The 11,752-nt window shown below is 38.9% G+C and overlaps 2 long non-coding RNA genes across 2 annotated transcripts; one reads left to right on the forward strand and one right to left on the reverse strand.

The window, feature by feature from the left end:
• Positions 1-5,087: 5,087 nt before the first annotated feature.
• LOC144988626 (uncharacterized) lies at positions 5,088-6,697 on the reverse strand. Its single transcript, XR_013652566.1, has 4 exons — positions 6,564-6,697; positions 5,653-5,842; positions 5,444-5,573; positions 5,088-5,268 (listed from the first exon to the last, which is right to left on the reverse strand). It is a non-coding gene; the product is annotated as an uncharacterized LOC144988626 (long non-coding RNA).
• A 677-nt stretch (positions 6,698-7,374) lies between these two features.
• On the forward strand, positions 7,375-9,773 carry LOC105357547 (uncharacterized). The gene is made up of 5 exons (XR_002872540.2): positions 7,375-7,416; positions 8,634-8,696; positions 8,775-8,854; positions 9,178-9,276; positions 9,404-9,773. It is a non-coding gene; the product is annotated as an uncharacterized LOC105357547 (long non-coding RNA).
• The last annotated feature ends 1,979 nt before the right edge of the window (positions 9,774-11,752 follow it).

Genomic DNA, 11,752 nt, shown 5'->3' on the forward strand with positions numbered 1-11,752 from the left:
TCAGAAGATTTCCTCTGGATGCCCTGACCAGACAGAATAACTTGTAAGTTAAACTTAAAGCTTTTTTTTTAGTTAAACTTAAACTTTAACTTAAACTTTGTTACTAATCATGCTCAAGGTTACACAGTCTCCTGGGTAAGAGTTTAACATTCTTTTTCAAGTGAGTTGTGTAGTCCAATTACATGAAACACTTGTGAGTTCAAAGTTTAGAATTTTTTATTCAGAGTCAAACCATATCACTTGTTTTAAACAAAAACAAAACAAAAACTTTCATTTTTAAAAGTTTAAATGAAAATCCAAAAACCCAGCCAAATAAAAACCACGAAATTTTCCAGAATTAATAAATACTTCATAATCTAAAATGTAAGACATCAAAATAAATAGAAACATTAAAAAAATGTGGGTAACGCTTTCTTTTACAGTACAGTACTTACAGTGTACTTAAGTGGTATTTACATGGTACTTATAGTGTAACCACTGGGTACTTTCAGGGTACTTACATGGTACTTTTTATGGAATTTACTGGGTACTTACAGTGTGTTTACATGGTACTTTCTATGGTACTTTACTGGGTATTTACATGGTACTTTTTGTGTTTACTCTGTACTTACATTGTACTTACTGTGTATTTATATGGTACTATTTGGTTCATACCTATGTGGTACATACTGAGTATTTATAATATTCTTACTGGGTATTTACATGTTGTGCAAAGGTGTCTTTTATGGTACTTACCACATGTAAGAACAAGGTAAGTACAAATAAAGTACCTTGACCTTTAGGTCTGCACTCGCTGCACGTTTCATGGTATTTACCATGAATTTACCACAGAAACTACCCCTTAAGTACAGTGAAACTGTAACTATAAAAGAAAGTCAGCCCTATTTCCACTCAACTACATGGTACTTTCATTACTAAATACTGGGTATGTTCACTTGAATAGTACTTGGTACTTACCCCTTAAGTACAGTGAAACTGTAACTGTAAAAGAAAGTCAGCCCTATTTCCACTCAACTACATGGTACTTTCATTACTAAATACCGGGTATGTTCACTTGAATAGTACTTGGTACTTACCCCTTAAGTACAATGAAGCTGTACTGTAAAAGAAAGTCAGACCTATTTCCACTCTATTACATGGTACTTTCATTACTAAATACCGGGTATGTTCACTTGAATAGTACTTGTTACTTACCCCTTAAGTACAATGAAACTGTACTGTAAAAGAAAGTCAGACCTATTTCCACTCTATTACATGGTACTTTCATTACTAAATACCGGGTATGTTCACTTGAATAGTACTTGTTACTTACCCCTTAAGTACAATGAAACTGTACTGTAAAAGAAAGTCAGACCTATTTCCACTCTATTACATGGTACTTTCATTACTAAATACCGGGTATGTTCACTTGAATAGTACTTGTTACTTACCCCTTAAGTACAATGAAGCTGTACTGTAAAAGAAAGTCAGACCTATTTCCACTCTATTACATGGTACTTTCATTACTAAATACCGGGTATGTTCACTTGAATAGTACTTGTTACTTACCCCTTAAGTACAATGAAACTGTACTGTAAAAGAAAGTCAGACCTATTTCCACTCTATTACATGGTACTTTCATTACTAAATACCGGGTATGTTCACTTGAATAGTACTTGTTACTTACCCCTTAAGTACAATGAAGCTGTACTGTAAAAGAAAGTCAGACCTATTTCCACTCTATTACATGGTACTTTCATTACTAAATACCGGGTATGTTCACTTGAATAGTACTTGTTACTTACCCCTTAAGTACAATGAAACTGTACTGTAAAAGAAAGTCAGACCTATTTCCACTCTATTACATGGTACTTTCAGTAGTAAATGCCACTTATTACCTTCCCGTACAGTGTACATGAACACACTTGGTCTTCTGACCTCACCACATGAGACAATGCTAACCTGTTGGTAAGGGTAAAGTAACTACATTGTAAAAAAAATATACTGGCCTGATTACTTCTTGTAACATGAGGCAAGTTTAAAGAGAAACAAGACAGCTGTGAAAACAACAATCTTTAATATGATACATGTCTGCAGCATACAAAGTGTCATCACAATGAAATAGGTTTTAAGTACAAAACAGTACAAAGGAGAATTCTAAAAAACACATTATTGGCCTGAGGGTCGTGCTTTTTGTACAGTTTGGTAAAGGTGCAGGACTTCTTCAGGGTTTGTAACTGCAAGAAAATTCACAATATGAGCTCAAGTGAACATAAAAAGCATAACGACTTTGATGCAATACAAAATAAATGTTACTTATTTAATCATTTCTGTAATGAGTTTGATAAATCTCTATGAATTTTTTTATCGCTTTGACTGTAATGCTTGAAATTAATCAAGTACTATCCTCATTTAAAAACATGATAATAAATTATTCAAAACTTAACTTTTTTTAAATATTGTTCTAAAAATGAACTTTTTTAAATATATATTATATAATGTCAGGAAAATATGTAAAACAACAAGGCTAAATAATTAGTTTTAATACTAAAAACACCCCGAGTGTGTGTTTTTGTTAAGTATGGCAGGGGAAGTAAAGTTGCAAATTCCCAGCGCACTTGAATGCAGCACAACTACCCCCAAAGTGAACGTGCAGATTAATCCGGAGAGCCTCGAGGCGCGCGCAACAGTTTGAATTTCTCTTCATCTGGCAGGTAAGCCAGTGTTTTGTTTTTTTTTTAAATATTGGATAAATTACATGTAAATATTTAAACTGATCAAACTTTATAAAGAAGCTAACCTTGTGATTTCAAGCCACTATCTCTGTGTTTGAAACGTGACGTAAGAGCCTGTCTACCTTACTGCAATAATTTCAGTTATTTTGTGTATACATTTTCAAAGTTTGTAATGAAAATCTACAAACATTTTTGTTACTTACCAGGAGAGAGGCACCTGTAAAACAAGCACGTAGCCTAAATGATAACGTCTGTTGTCCTGTGCTCGTTTGACTGAGCGCACGTCTTTCTGGGAAAATCAAAGAAAGGCGTTTATTTAAAATAATGATGACGTACTTCCGTCTTTTTACCGCTTTACATCAGCTATGGTGAAGAAGACATTCCAGACGAATCCGTGAAGCCACAGGAGAGTAAGCTAAAGTAAGCTAAATCCACCAAGTGGACATATTATCTACATTAATGAAGAGTTTAAATGCCGTTTCCCCATTTTCTTTTCTTTCGCCGTTTTTATTTTATTTTTATTTATTTATTTATTTTCAAATATGATAGAGACAACAATACCACCCAACAGTGAATGTAAATGTTTGAAAATTAAAACATATTTTTGTGAATAACTGTGTTGAATTTGAAATTGCCTATTTATTTATTTTTTTCTTTTCTTTTACACTGCAATGTTTTTCATGCTAATGCAAATTGTAGGTGCGAATAATATTTATAAAGAATAAATACACACAGCAATTGCCAATTAAAACATTGCTTTTGTTATTCTTTGTCTAAACAAATTAGATTTTTTTATGGCAATTTTGATTTTTTTTCTTTGATTTCTTTTTTGTTGTTCTTGTTTATGTAACTAAAATATAAAGTTGTGAATAATTTATTGTCATGTTCATAAATGAGGATAATTGATTAATTTCAAGCATTACAGTCAAAGCTATAAAGAATTCACAGAAATTTATCAAACTCATTACAGAAATGATTAAATAAGTACAATTTTTTTTTTTTTTCATCAAAGTCGTTATGCTTTTTATGTTCACTTGAGCTCATATTGTGAATTTTCTTGCAGTTACAAACCCTGAAGAAGTCCTGCACCGTTACCAAACTGTACAAAAAGCACGACCCTCAGGCCAATAATGTGTTTTTTGAAATGCTCCTTTGTACTGTTTTGTACTTAAAACCTATTTCATTGTGATGAGACTTTCTATGCTGCAGACACGTATCATATTAAAGATTGTTGTTTTCACTGCTGTCTTGTTTCTCTTTAAACTTGCCTCATGTTACAAGAAGTAATCAGGCCAGAATATGTTTTTACAATGTAGTTACTTTACCCTTACCAACAGGTTAGCATTGTTTCATTTGGTGAGGACAGAAGACCAAGTGTGTATGTACACTGTGCGGGATGGTAATACGTGTACATACCCAGCATTTACTACTGAAAGTACCATGTAATAGAGTGGAAATAGGTCTGACTTTCTTTTACAGTTACAGTTTCAGTGTACTTAAGGGGTAAGTACCAAGTACTATTCAAGTGAACATACCCAGTATTTAGTAATGAAAGTACCATGTAGTTGAGTGGAAATAGGGCTGACTTTCTTTTACAGTTACAGTTTCACTGTACTTAAGGGGTAGTTTCTGTGGTAAATTCATGGTAAATACCATGAAACGTGCAGCGAGTGCAGACCTAAAGGTCAAGGTACTTTATTTGTACTTACCTTGTTCTTACATGTGGTAAGTACCATAAAAGACACCTTTGCACAACATGTAAATACCCAGTAAGAATATTATAAATACCCAGTATGTACCACATAGGTATGAACCAAATAGTACCATATAAATACACAGTAAGTACCATGTAAGTACAGAGTAGACACAAAAAGTACCATGTAAGTACCCAGTAAAGTCCCATAGAAAGTACCATGTAAACACACTGTAAGTACCCAGTAAATTCCATAAAAAAGTACCATGTAAGTACCCTGAAAGTACCCAGTAGTTACACTATAAGTACCATGTAAATACCACTTAAGTACACTGTAAGTACTTTACTGTAAAAGAAAGCGTTACCAAAATGTGATTTAATTTCCTCAATGAAATAATTAATGTTGCATTTTCCAGGGTCTTCCACGTCTCTACTGCTTTACCAACACAAAGGTGTCTGTCCTGGCCCTTTACGCTGACGGTCAGTCCGACACAAGACTGGATTTTCGGTTGACCCGCAGGACCATCGAGCATCTGGGTCGATGGTCCTGAAGCATCAGCTTCGGGTTCCTCACACTCTGGGGGGTCACAGGAGACTGACGTCCTGGTGTTTCTTTTCTGGCTGGCGTGTGGCACATCTTACAGTGTGGTAGCCAGAGTCTTTGACATGACACGGTCCACCGTGAGCGATGTTGTCCACAGGTAGGCAGACCGCATCCTCCAGCTGATGAGCAGGGTCACCCAGCTTCCCAGTGGGAATGAACTACCATAAGTCGCCTCTGGATTTTAGCAGCTCGCTTGGTCTTTCTCCTTCCAAAGGGTCACAAGGAGCATTGATGGCTGCCACATAAGAATAAAGGCCCTAAAAGAAAATGCAGCTTGTTATTTTAACAGGAAGCTTTTTTATTCCATTAAAATGCATGCTGTATGTGACTCTAATGCCAAATTTATAGATATTTTTGTTGGGAATCCAGGATCAATCCATGATTCACAGGTTCTACGTAAAAGCCCAATTTATGTAAATCAAACAAACCCACCTGAAGGATCCTTTTGGGTGATGGTGGGTATCCCTGCATTGCACATCCCATCATGCTGCTGACACCCTACAGGGAACCCATGAGGAATGCCATTGAGGCAGTTACAACCAGAACCACTCCAGAACACGCTCTGTTGTGAAGAGAGCATTTGGCATGATAAAGATGAGGAGGAGAGCAATATTTCTGGTGGCACTGGAAGTAAAACCAACCTTTGCAATGAAAATCATTGCCTGCAGTTCAATTCTGCACATTCTGTGCATCAGCAAAGGCGACTGCTTAGCCACAGATGTTGAGCCACAGCAGGACAACACCAGGAACATGCAGGACGAGCAGAGTCACGTCTGTCTGCAAGGACAAATCTTTGCTTTCCTTTCAGCTCCAACTGTGACACACATGACTCTAGAAGACCAGGATTATTGTTAACATGTATAAAAATAAATATTAACATATAAAACGAAATTCTAAATATGTACATCTGATATTTATATGAAAATCCTTTTAAGATTGTTAAAAATAGCTCAGATTTAAATAATACATGTAAATTATTCATTTTTGTTCATACATTTATTAAACAAATTGGAAAAACAATGGCTGCATTACATTTTAGAACAATAATTTCAACTCAAGTTAACTTAACAGACTCTCCTGTCGCTGTTCCTCCCTTCTAGCCCTTTCCTCCTCTCTCTTCTGGGTCTTTAACATAAACCTTTAACCCAGTACGACAACGATTAACCGTTTATTAAAATGAAGTCAAATCTGATCATGTCTCTACCCATCTGGCACGAGCTAGCTTGAAAACAAACAGGCTATCTTTCTCCATCCGCAAATGGATCGGATTTTCCTCATCCTCGTCTGTCCCTACATATATGAACACATTTAAAACATGTGTTAATAACTTGTGACTACGGTTAGAAGTCACTGCTTTTTGATGTAATATCTAGCGTTTGTTTTTAGCCTTCGGCGCTAATTCGCGTTAGCGTTAGCTTTAGCATTACTGAAATTGATGAGCTTCAAAACAATCTAGGTTGTTGATTGAGGAATATAACATATTAAACACATCATCTTAAGTATTTACAAATATATTTTACAACAGATACTGGATATTTTTTAATATACTTACACGTTTCGGTGGTTTTCCTTGCGCAACCGGCTGCCATTTTCGAATGATTCAGACGAATGATTATCTCGCGATAATCAGCCAACTTCCGTTTCTACTGAAATGCCTTCCGTTTCTGTCGAAAATTTCAGTAGTGTATGTGAGAGCATTTTGGATAGTGTATGTGAGAGCATTTTCACATGTGTATGTGAGAGGATTTTCACATGTGTATGTGAGAGGATTTTCACATGTGTATGTGAGAGGATTTTCACATGTGTATGTGAGAGCATTTTCAGTAGTGTATGTGAGAGCATTTTCAGTAGTGTGTGTAAGAGCATTTTCACATGTGTATGTGAGAGCATTTTCAGTAGTGTGTGTAAGAGCATTTTCACATGTGTATGTGAGAGCATTTTCAGTAGTGTGTGTAAGAGCATTTTCACATGTGTATGTGAGAGCATTTTCAGTAGTGTGTGTAAGAGCATTTTCACATGTGTATGTGAGAGCATTTTCGATAGTGTATGTGAGAGGATTTTCACATGTGTATGTGAGAGCATTTTCAGTAGTGTGTGTAAGAGCATTTTCACATGTGTATGTGAGAGCATTTTCACATGTGTATGTGAGAGCATTTTCACATGTGTATGTGAGAGATTTCACATGTGTATGTGAGAGATTTCACATGTGTATGTGAAAGATTTCACATGTGTATGTGAATGAATACATTTTCAGTTGTATGTATACAAGCATTTCACTAGTGTGTGTGAGAGATTTCATATGTGTTTGTGAATGCTAATTCTGAATTATGTCCTACACGGCACCTCATAAAAACCAAGAAGAAGCTACAAGAACAGCGGATACGAACCCCCCCCCCGAAGTCTCCGTATGTATCTTCCGTGTGTAAAAATATTTTGTGCTGAAAAACTTCGCTTTTGTATAAAACTTCAAGTAACCCAGAAACATGTCATCACCTAACGGACAAACGTCGAGCAGCGACTTTAACGCGGTAAACAGCAGAGGACGTGACCGAACAGATTAAATGAAGCGCGTGGAGGGGATGGGGGATTGGGGGGTGGAATCCGCGGCACACGTCTGTGCAGAACCGGGGCCTGTGATCCGTATGGATCATGGATCATCCGCGCAGCCTAGTAGCTTCTCCTGGGATTCGGTGTCAGACCGTAAAACCTCATCACCCGCGGGACGTCATCACCGCGGACCCACACTTTATTTATTTATTTGAAGATACAGGACTGCATATGGTGTGTGATTTGAACTATAAACATATTCATCTTTGCTAATTATTGTGTATTGTCGTGCAGTTATGGACAAATGTTGGACACCCTGGGCACTATGTCAATTAGGTTTCTTTTAGGTTCTACGTGTTGGGCGGCCGCGGCGTCACTCCTCCCGATTCCCCCGCTGGAGCGGCAGACGTCTCCCCCCACCGCCGTGGGGCCTGTGTGGCGCGGGCAGCACGGAGACACGGGGGTCCACCGGCAGCTGCGCCCGAACCGCACAGGGTCCGAACGTCGGCTCCCCTCTCGCTAAGGGCGCCGGAGGAGGGAAAGGAGAGGCGAGGAGCCTGCGGGGCGAGGGTGGAGCGCAGGCGCCCCGAAGTCTCTGCACTTCTGTCAAAAGTGGCAGGAAAATATACGTCTAAATGCGCTACGAGCTCCTCATGGGAGCGTGAATTCAGCGCGGCAGGAAACATCGTCACCCCGTTAATATCCTCACTGATAGCTGACACGGTTAATATGTTGGTGTTCCGGTCACGTAACATGAAGACGGGCGAATAAAGCAGCAGCAGCACGATTCACTAAAGCAGCCAAACAGACAAACACGTGTTCACTTTTTTTTTTGCACTTTAAAAAAGGTTGTTCATGTTTAGCCTATGTTGAACCTTTCCTGCGATGACTTTTCTCTTTCTGACCGTGGTCGGAAAACGTTGGCGGATCTTCCTTTGGGGTTATAAGCTACATGCGTTCTCGAGTTTGCCACTCGGCCGCTGGGGGGTTTTGTGTTGGGCAGGTGCCTGTATTCTAGAACATTGGCCATAACAACAATGTTACTGTAACCTAACAGACTTCTTCTTTCTTTCAGATTCCATCACAAACACAAGAACCTCGGAGAGCAGCTCCAGTGGAAGGTCCGGGCAGATGACAAGTATGTTTCCTTCTCACTATCGTTTTAGGAAACTTGACAAGAACTCCAGTCAGTTATAAAATATTGTCTTTTTTTTAGCTTCAGAACACCGCACAATGAGGAGATGACGGCAGCAGTGAAAGATGTGGAACCAAATTGGAGTTTCCACCAAGTTAGAAGTAAGCACATGAAGTTGGATTTACACAACTCGCCATAAGTTAGAGATAATGTGAGAGACTCAATGTCAATAATCAGTGTTACTTTCTTTTCAGAGATTTTTTGAATAGGATTGCAATTGTATTAGTGTGATAGACAGCTCATTTAGTGTTTCCATGTCTTAAGACCAAACACTAAGTTACAATAACGATATAGCATTGACAATGGATAATTAAGATAAGCCACTGTGACAGTCTGCATGGCACATTTTGAATATTCCACTTTGGAAACATGTTTGCAATATGTTGACCTCATCTTCTGTACATTTCATATTTCCATCGACTAGGAGCTTGCAATCGAGCTATTGACAGTCTCAAGTGCAAAGAGAGAGAATGGAGATAGAAGCAAGGAGGAGGTCAAAAGGAGGACCAGTCAGCATGATCAGGTGAGTTGTCCTATTTGTGACCTTGTTTCATTTACTCAGGTCGTGCATGGTCCAGTTGAACTGTGTATGTGTGTGTATGTTGTTTCCTCTAATTAAAATAATATTTTCCTTTCCTGTTGGTCCACAGCTCTTCAAAAAGAGGGTCAAAATTGCTGAGAAGATTCTCAATCAAGAGGATCTGTCATAAATAAAAAGAGCCAATGCAAACTATGTCAGCGACGAGGAAAGTGACGAGGACAAACCATCTTATTATCAAGCCTCGCCAAAGTGGCGCTCCACTAGGCTAACCATGGTGATGCTGAAATGCCATAAAGCCTGGGATGAAAACTGGAGGAGTGGAATTGAGCCAAAATTACGCACGAGACACTCAGCTGACTTTACTGAAGGAAACCCACCACCAGTCAAGAGCTGCTATCTGGCAGAAGAGAGAAAAAGGATGCATGTTTGTTTGTGGTTTTTGACTTATTTATTTATTTTGTAATAAAATATTTTTGAGTAATACCGGTTTTCTGTTACCTTTTATTTCTTATATATTTTGGAGATGACTGGTATCTTGAAATATCCTGACTTACATCACTAGAGTTTGTTCTTCAGATATGCCTGCTGGCCATATGTTCCAAATCCTAACTTCAGATATGACTGGTATACGGACATCAGATATCAACAGATATGACATGGATAGAATCTGGAAATATCCTGACCTTGGATATCACTAGTGACGCATCTCATATCTGGAGAGAATCTCATCTCCAGATTCTATCAGAATAAAAGTGTCCCATACTCGGAGTTGATATGCTCAGGACATGAACTTAGAGACAGTCATGTCCGGAGAGTATCCACCGTAGATATCACCAGATATGGGGTATTTCTGAGGATATCCAGACAAATATATGTCCTGATTCTGGGGTTTTTTGCACAGTGTAAATAAATAGGTAAACAAACAAACAAGTATGGCTTGGCTCTGCTGTGAGGAAACAGTATTTGGGAATCCTTTCATACCAGGAGCCAGCCCGGCCATGGGAGCATCGCCACAGCGCCCTCCCAGACTGGGACAACACTGGGGTCCACTTCACAGCCGTGAAGCTGCAAAGTTAGACCCCAGCTTCCCCAGCAAGGGCAAGAACTGCAGCAACAATCAGCAACCAAGCCGGCAAGCCCTGGAGGAAAAGATCCCCACAAGAAACACTGGGGCTAAAATCATGAGAAGATGCTAAAATTAAAGACATAGGATGTATATAAAAACATAAAATTGAGAATAAGATGCAAAAAATGAAATTAAATACATAAAATAGCCTATACTAAAACTAATAGAATAAATTAGCAGTTAAAATCAACTAAAAGCTAAATTAAACAGGTGGGTCTTAAGCCTCATCTTAAAAACATCTACAGTCTCTGCGGCCCTGAGGTTCTCCGGCAGGCTGTTCCACAGGCGAGGACCGTAATGGCAAAACGAAGCCTCACCGTAAGTTTTGGTCCTCCCCTTCGGAACAACTAAGAGGCCAGCACCGGAGGACGTCAGGGTCCGCGAGTGCTCATACTTTAAAATAATATCATTTAAATAAGAAGGCCCAAGACAATAAAAACATTTATAAACCATTAAAAGAATTTTAAAATCAATCCTGAAACGCAGAGGGAGCCAATGCAGCCATTTCAAAACCGGTGTAATGTTTTTCCCGCCCTCTGGTCCTCGTCAGAACTCGTGCCGCTGATTTCTGCAATAGCTGTAGGTTGGAAATAGACTTTTTGGGTAAACCAGAGAGAAATGCATTACAATAATCTAAACGACTGAAAATAAAAGCATGCATCAGCACCTCCGTGCTGGCAAGAGAGAGGAACAGGCGGACTCTGGCAATGTTTTTAAGATGATAAAATCCTGTCTTAACAACATTTTTAATGTGTGGGATAAAATTTAGCTCAGAGTCAAAAAGTACGCCCAGGTTTCTCACACATTGAGAAGGTTTAAAATTATGAAGATGTGGTAAAATCATCTCTCTCTTGTGTTCGGAACCGATGATTAGAACTTCAGTTTTGTCCTGGTTGAGCTGTAAGAAGTTTTCTGCCATCCATGACTTTATCTCTAAAATACAGTTTCAAATAGTGTTAACAGGTTCAAGGTCATCAGGAGACACATCGCTGTAAAGCTGTGTATCATCAGCATAGCTGTGAAAGTCAATGCCATGTCTCCTGATGACTTCCCCAATGCCATGGTCAGAACACGAGACGGACCCAGATGCTGGAACCCAGTACGAGGAGACAGGTAAGTGGATAAATGTAATTTAATGTCACTGAATATGGCGAAGGCTTGGAGGAGCGTGGCTAGGTCGAGACTAGAAGGCGTGGCTTTGAGCGTGGTGGAGAAGCCTGAGCGAGCTGTAGCTCTTGCTGACAGAGGTGCAGCTGCAGCGCTACTGGAGATCTTGAGAGTGGTGTGACTGAAGGTCTTGAAGAGGGGTGTTGCTGGAGTTCTTGTGAGTGG

The sequence above is a fragment of the Oryzias latipes genome, chromosome 21 (assembly GCF_053564925.1).
Source record: "Oryzias latipes strain Hd-rR chromosome 21, Olatipes_Hd-rR_3.1".
NCBI classification, from domain to species: domain Eukaryota; kingdom Metazoa; phylum Chordata; class Actinopteri; order Beloniformes; family Adrianichthyidae; genus Oryzias; species Oryzias latipes.